Below are 8,445 nucleotides of genomic sequence, written 5' to 3'. Positions count from 1 at the left end.
AAAATAATGAGTTCTTTCCATTTGAATCAATTTAATTTCATTTGGAAGTGATAACTTAGGGAGATATCTTTTTTTTTTTTTTTTTGGTCGTGGGGCTTGAACTCTGGGTCTGGGCCCTGTCCCTGCGCTCTTCAGCTCAAGGTGAGTGCTCTACCACTTGAGCCACAGTACCACTTCCGGTTTTCTAGTGGTTTATTGGAGATAAGAGTCTCAGGGACTTTCCTGCCTGGACTGGCTTTGAACTGAGATCCTCAGATCTCAGCCTCCTGAGTAGCTAGGATTATAGGCATGAGCCACCAGGGCCCGGCTTCTACTCTTTTTTATGACACATTCTTAACATGTATCTAGAACCCACTAAGAAATGGGTTCAGTGGCTGGGTGTGGGTGGGAGATGGCACAGATAGGCCATTTTAAGGGAAATGGTGACCTTGGGTAGCAATAATGTAGCCTACGGAGCCTTTACACTGTCTCAAAGGAAATGCCACTCACCAAGGCTGTTGCCATTCAATTATTCCATGCTTCCCTCTTCTTAAGAATGCCCTTGAACGACCTTGTGTGGCTACCATCAGTCATAGAAGATGTGGCACTGGTCTATCTTTTCCTTCACTTCCACCCTGATATTCTCCTGGGTACTCTGAACCTTCAATACCCAGTGGATCTCATGGCTTCCTAGGTTCCAGAGCCTCACTCTTACAAGTTCTTTTCTTTCTTGTCTCTTCAAACACATCACATGCCTTTTGAAAATGTATCACTCATTCTCAGAGTTAATTACTTAGGCTTCTTTCTGATCATACTCCCCTCTCAGAGATCAATCACCTCCAAACACCATACTTGATCATTTTCACATTGTCTGGGGTTCTAATCCTCAACTTGCTTCCAATTGTTATTTCCTCCACTTCCTTTAACTTCCACGGTTAAATGCCTTGTAGTACATGATTGGTTATTTCAATGACACAATGAGATGCAAAACTTGTTTACCTCTCTGTTTTTGTTTTATTCCTCTCATCTGAAAGACCAAAAATGGAGGCCAACAAAACCAACCCAAATTCCATATCTGCCTCATAAGAGACAGCCACCACCTCAGACTCCTTCCTGAAAGACTGGAATGTTCCATCCTCTTAGACCTAAGTCCATCTAAGATGTAGTCCGTCTTTGTTGACATTTCCCACAGATGATTTCTTTCTTTCCAAACAGGAGGCATGGCCGGAGTCATCTATGTAAATTAGGGAATGAGCTATGGCCAGTAAGAAAATCGATGAAGTGACTTTTCAAATATGTTCTCCACCCTCTTCCCACTTCGGACCTCCTCACAGTTGTTAGGACCAGAAGAAAGCTCACAGCTTCCAAATTCCAAACATACAGATCTTGCTCCCTAGCCACTCACCTTCTTGCCTTCCTCCAGCTTCAATCAGCACGGCCACTTTGTTTAGGACATTTTACAAGTTTTCTTCTCACTTAGATTTTGTATATACTTGCTTTACTTTTCATTTTTTAGAATGCCTTTCATTGACTCAACGTCTTCTAACTAGCATTCCATTTCTTTCTTCCTTTCTCTTCCTTCCTTCCTTCCTTCCTTCCTTCCTTCCTTCCTTCCTTCCTTCCCTTCCTTCTTTCCTTCCTTCCCTTCCTTTTTTCCTTCTTTCTTTTTCCTTCTTTCTCCTTCCTTCCTTCCTTCCTTCCTTCCCTTCCTTCTTCCCTTCCTTCCCTTCCTTCTTTCCTTCTTTCTTTTTCCTTCTTTCTCCTTCCTTCCTTCCTTCCTTCCTTCCTTCCTTCCTTCCTTCCTTCCTTCCTTCCTTCCTTCCTTCCTTCCTTTCTTTCTTTCTTTCTTTCTTTCTTTCTTTCTTTCTTTCTTTCTTTCTCTCATTCTGTCTTTCATCAGTTCCTCAGGAGCAGTCAGAACTTGCAGTTTTGATTTTCTCATTCATCCCTCCTTCCTTAACACAGCTGGTTGCATTGCTCTCCACAAGTTGTGCTTAATTTGGTTTGGCTTTCTTTGTCTTCTTTTCCAACAGTGCTCCAGAGATTTTCCTTATTTTTATGGTCTCATGCTTCTGTATTGTAGAGAAAGAATGGACGTCTGCTACACATTTTTCTCAGTTTGTCATCATACCACAGAAAAATCTTCTCAGATGGTTTCTGTGTGGTCTTGGAAATGTGGCACTGGGTTCTTGTGGTCAGAAGATTGTGAACTGTGTCACACAGTCCAACCTTAGAGCCTGGCTCCATTCCTGTCCACATAGCTTTGTGTACCTCACAGACCCTAACAGTCTCACATGTAAAATGGGATACTGAGGATAACTTCTGTGTAGCTTGTTGTACAGAATAAACAAATGCATGTTTCCAAAGGGTGTCAGCACAGTTCCTGAGAGGTCCTGAGTATAGTCGAATGGAGCCTGCAGTGCGCAATCTGAATACCGGTCGGCGGTGAGGAAGTCGACTAAAACCATCTTTGCCCTGCAGGCAGAATGAAAGTGATGGTGTCCGCATTTCCTGGAGAGATTCGTAGATCAGCGTTTGTTCCAGGGCTTCCAGGAGAGCTATTCCACTCATTGTTATATCTGAAGGATATGTTGCAAGTCAGAACAGACATTTTATTTGCTTTTTTATTTCCTTTTAAAAAAAGATTCCACTTTCCTCCTTTCTTTTCCCTTTCCATCTTCTCCCTCCCTCCCCTTCCTCTTCCTCCTCCTCTCCTCTCCCTTCCTCTCCCCTCCGCTCCCCTTTCATCTTTTCTGTCCTTTGGTACCAGGCGACTGCAGGCATCTCAGGTTTACATGCTCTTCACACAGAGTAGTTGCAATAGACATAGGCTTGCTTATCTCCCAGTATTTCCCATGCCAAGATTTAGAATTGAGCAGCATCCTTGGAAAGGATTGATATGTCTAGGATGAGTGTACTGAACCGAAAGGCCAGATTGATTCAGGAGATTTTTCAAAAACAAATAAAAAAGTTGGGCAGGAAGAAACAACAGGTGCTGATCCCATAGACATCATGTTTCCTGTTAGAGGCGCCCAGTGGACACCAGCTGGGACTTTGCGCTCCTTCTGCAGCAGCCTCATTGCAAGAACACTGTTAACCCATCCATGTGACAGCTGAAGCCAATTGCGGTGGACAGAGCTCTTGTGCTGCTTCAAAAATACTTTGGTGTATCCGATTGCAAGAAACTTCATTTACTCTCTTTTATAATAGCTGCAATTGGGGATAAGATAAGTAGTACATCTTCAAAAGATCACAGTGTATAAACTGACAGATGTGTGAGGTAATACACATGTTAATTAGTTCTATGCAGCTATTCCAAGGGGTATGCTCATCTCAAAATAGATGTCATCTATAGGATAATGATACATGATACTTTTTCTATTTAAATAAATTCATATACTAGGAAGAAAAACATCACACTGCATTAATTTTGTTAATGGATCCTTAAACAATGGTATAGGCTTGCTAAATGTCCTTATTTTGACATATGGTATATTTTTTCTTTTTTTTATTGTGAAAATACTGTACAGAGGGGTTACAATTACATGGGCAAGATATTGAGTACATTTCTTATCAAGCATTGTAGCCTCTTGCTTTGTTTACCCTTCCCATCCCTTCCCATCCTCCCTTCCCCCCCCCCCCACCCAATCCTCCCCCCCCCCCCCCCCCCGCAAGTTTAAAGTTGTTTTTGACATGACAACTTGTACTTCTCATTGTTGCAACAGGTCCACCTGTATCCTTATTTAAACGACTTGTTTTTCCCCTTTCCTTCCACAAATTATACCAACATCAAATACAGTGAAAGCAAGGGTCATACTGTGGGGGAGGGATGGTATATTTTTTAATAATAATTTTTTTGAAAACCAGAACACGACTTTAGCTGTAACTGAGGATTTATAACAGCAAAACTATGTCACTGGTCCAGAGAATAAATGCTTATCCTTGTACTGGCTAGGGCAGAGTTCATGCTTTACAAATGACAACATCCAAGCAACTTCTGTGAATCACAGATTATTTATCTGTAAGGGATAAATAACAACTCTTGTTTATTAGCTGATGTTCATAGTCAAAAAATATGAGGGGACTCCAAATAAAATATGAAATCCTTCACATATGAATTGATAGATGTAGGAATAATATTCCTTACATGTTGTGTGTGTGTGAAGACTAAAAACATATTTATTTGTATTTAATTCCTCCAACCGCACAGGATGTTTGTTATTCTCCTCTTTCCAAACCAGAGGCCACACAGCCTCTTGGTTACATATTTGCTCTTAGAAGATTTAATGAGTAAGAGTCTGGGAATTGGGCCAATAGCCTATTTCATCATTGAAGCTTTCCCAATATTCCACTGAAATTTTTTTTTGGTTGGCCTGGGCACTGTTTCTGAGTTTTTCAGCTCAATGCTAGTGCTCTACTCAGGTACACAGTTCAGGGGCATTCACATGATGCAAGATCACCCCTGTTTATCTCTACTGCCATTCTTAGTTTGTAAAACTGAAACGGTGCCAGTTGCCTTCTTCCTCCATCCCGACATCTAGGAGTTCTGAAATTCAAGGCCAGCTGAGATATGCTTCTTTCTAGCTTTGTGCTCGTGAGTGGGTCTCCTTCCTTGCTTCCTCTCACATCCTGCTCACCTGCGGGTGTGTGGTAGTAAGACTCCAGCAAAAGACGGAGGCAGGACCTTGTGCGAAGCGTGGCAATCTCGCAGTGACTGTGGGTGCAGAAACACCTGCTGCTGTGTGCAAGTTTCGAAGCGGGTTCAACAAAGGGTCTGCTTACTAGAATCAAGATGTTCACTGTAGTGGGCACAGTAGCTGTTCCGTTTCTGCTGGAATAGAGACTCCGGACATAGACTGATTTTTATAGAGAAGGAAAGCAGTACTGGCTGTTCAACAGTGTTTACAACAGTGCTTTCAAGAGCAGTAGTTTAATGAAGATTACATAACTAGTAATTAGCCTAGTGAGGTTGACTTCCTTGTTGGCCTGATATCAAATCCATCATCTTCTTCTATCCAAGCAGACTCAGTAGTTATCAAGAGTAGGGTAGGGGCAGAAAACCCACCTAGGCCCTCAATTTCTTCACAATACTTCCAGGAAGAGAAACAATAGACAGTGCAAACCCCAAACAGTTCACAACATAGAAGTAAATGTTACGTTGCCTACTACAAGTGGCCACCCATACCAACGTAAGGAAAGAGAACCCCTTGGGAGCTAGGTAGGGATAGGAAGTGTTCAAAATGGGTGGTTTAAACGTCAAAATCAAGTGCAAATATTCACCTCTCATAAAACATTGGGTGAGGAAAAAATGATCATCTAGTTAAGGAAAAGTCAAAGGAGATAAAAGCCAGTGGTCTTTTTGCAGAGGTATTTAAGAATATCTTCTTTGGGGTCTACAGCAAAGCTAAGCAAGAGAACATGCATCTTATGTGAATGAGGTTTTAATCTAGGTCGGAAAACAATCAGAATCTTACAGTCCAAGTAGATTTCCTGGATATATGAAGGTCATCTCTTAATCACATAATTCTGATAGAAGGCAATGTGGCCTTAAAACAACTTTTCGAAGAGAACCATTGGAATTCCAACCCTGTATGTATCATCCTTCAGTCAGTTTGTGGATATATACACATATACATATATAAATATTTACTTCATGCGTTCTTTCTAAAATTTTAATTTGGACAGAGAGAGAGTGATATCAGACGGGGAGACTGATAAGAATGAACTGTAAACAAGTGTCAAAAGGCAACGAGGAAAGTCTCCCTCTATAACTAATGTAAGCTAATCAAAGCATGAAATGATAAAAACACTTTTAATCTGGCTACATACTAGCTTCAGATTATGATTATGTATAAATTTAGGAGAAAGAATATGATGAATATGATCATTTGTGGCTTCTTTGCTGCTTAGCACTTAATGTTTTTGCAGGTCCATCCATGCGTCTACTTAGGGACGTTGTGAAACCCAAGAAGGCATCAGGTCCCCTCAGCCGCTGCCTCTGCTACCCTTGTCTCTCAAAGTCTCTATGTTGAAATCACAACCGCCAATGTGACCAGACTGGGAAGTAGGACCCTTTAGGAGGTAAAGTTAAAATGAGGACACGAAGAGCCAAGAAGAGCAGAGAATAACAATTTTTCCCCCTTAAGGATGCTCCAGTGTACATGACGAATTATACTGTTTCAGTCTACTCTTCACATTCCCCTAGAGTAGAACCTAGGAGGACATATTTATTTTTTTATCCTTACAGCATAACTTGTTTAAAGTTAATTTTTGAGGGGAAATAGGATGCTCTTTTCTGCTAAATGATCTTGATTCATAGGAGTAATATGAGCTTGCTAACTTCCAAACTGATTGGAAGTATGAATTCATTTTTCATCTATTTGTAGCACTCTGGTAACAAACTATTATCAGGAGGGCTTGAGTTTTCTGATGTTTCTAGACAATGTTAATTTGAGATGTTCAACAGCTGCAGGAACTCATAATTTAATAAAAAAACTTCATCACAAATACCTAATCTGTTGAGGGTGATCACAATTTATTTCCCCACATTAAGGGAGAGAGGAACAGGCTAAATCAAAGTAAATGCTTGTCTCTTCCTTTTAAGTTGATTCAGAAATCTAAGGCTCAGTCCCAGCCTGAGTCTACATTTGGTTGTGAGTCAAGTTAAGCATCAGAAGCCAACCAGTTCATTAATCTCTGACAAGAAAGAGACAATTTTAAGCCATAAATATAATTGGTTTATGAATCTAACAAAGAAGTCACAGATGATCATATTTATCATATTCTTTCTCCTAAGTATATACATAATCTGAATCTAATATATAATGAGATTAAATGTTTTTATAATTTCACTTTTTGATTAGCTTACACTAATTATAGAGGGGGAATTTCACTGTTACTGCTTAAGTTGATCAATTTCACCTGGTTTAGATTAAAATTTTAGCAAAGAACATGGATTGCAGATCAAAGGGACACCAGCTGTCTATTGCAACAAAGTGCCAGATAATCTGAGCTCAGAAATATCGAGAGCGAGGGCTGGGAAGGTGGCTCAGTGGTAGAGTGCTTGCCTTGCATGCCTGAGGCCCTGGGTTCGATTCCTCAGCACCACATAAGCAAAAAAGAAAAAAGCCAGAAGTGGCACTGTGGCTCAAGTGCGAGAGCACTAGCCTTGAGCTGAAGAGCTGAGGGACAGCACCCAGGCCCAGAGTTCAGGCCCCACGACTGGACCCAAAAATAAAAAAAAATAATAAAAAAAAGAAATATCGAGAGCGAGTAAATTAAGGAGAAAACTAGTACAAAAGGACTTGTTATAACAATTAGAGAAATTATATCTTATTGAAGCTGAGAGGTAACTTACTAGGCAAAACCCAGAGATAACACCTAAGAATTCTATACAGAAGTAAAATTATTTTGTCTTTAAAATCATGTTCTGGAATGTTTTTATCCTGGGCTATTAGTCTTCAAAAATATTACATATAAAAACTTCTAAATGAGGGGCTGGGAAGGTGGCTCAGTGGTAGAGCGCTTGCCTTGCATGCATGAAGCCCTGGGTTCGATTCCTCAGCACCACATAAGCAAAAAGAAAAAAAACCGGAAGTGGCGTTGTAGGTCAAGTGGTAGAGCGCTAGCCTTGAGGTGAAGAGCTGAGGGACAGCGCCCAGGCCCAGAGTTCAGACCCCATGACCAGACCCCCCCCCAAAAAAAAACAAACCAAAAAAACTTGTTAAAAAAAAAAAAAAACAACTTCTAAATGAGCTGGGCACTGGTGGCTCATGTCTATAATCCTAGCTACTCAGGAGGCTGAAATCTGAGGATCACGGTTCAAAGCCAGCCTGGGCAGGAAATTCTGTGAGAATCTTATCTCCAATAAACCACTTGAAAACTGGAAGTGGCAGTGTGGTTCAAGCAGTAGAGTGCTCGCCTTGAGCTGAAGAGCTGAGAGACAGTGCCTAAGCCCAGAGTTCAAGCCCCACGACCGACCAAAAAAAAAAAAACAACTTCTAAATGCACTTTCTCATTTAATTTAGGTTGAGGAATGTAATATTAGGATTTTGATTGCCTTTTGTTGACACCTCTAGTTAAGAGAGAAAGAATGGAAGCCTTCATTACTTCTGTATGTTTTATGGAGATCTCATTTGGAAGCCTTTTAGTTCATTTGCTTTGTCTTTATTTTATTTATTTTGTTATTTTTTGCATGTTATTTTTTTTTTTTTTTGTCGGTCGTGGGGCTTGAACTCTGGGCCTGGGCGCTGTCCCTCAGCTCTTCAGCTCAAGGCGAGCGCTCTACCACTTGAGCTACAGCGCCACTTCCGGTTTTGTGGTGGTTTATTGGAGATAGGAGTCTCAGGGTCTTTCTTGCCCGGGCTGGCTTTGAACCGCGATCCTCAGATCTCAGCCTCCTGAGTAGCTAGGATTACAGGCGTGAGCCACCAGTGCCCGGCTTTGCATGTTATTTTTAAATTTTGG

This window comes from Dipodomys spectabilis, unplaced genomic scaffold (genome assembly GCF_019054845.1).
Source record: "Dipodomys spectabilis isolate Male_0828 unplaced genomic scaffold, ASM1905484v1 ptg000329l, whole genome shotgun sequence".
Lineage (NCBI taxonomy): Eukaryota > Metazoa > Chordata > Mammalia > Rodentia > Heteromyidae > Dipodomys > Dipodomys spectabilis.
This window is presented reverse-complemented; position numbering follows the sequence as displayed.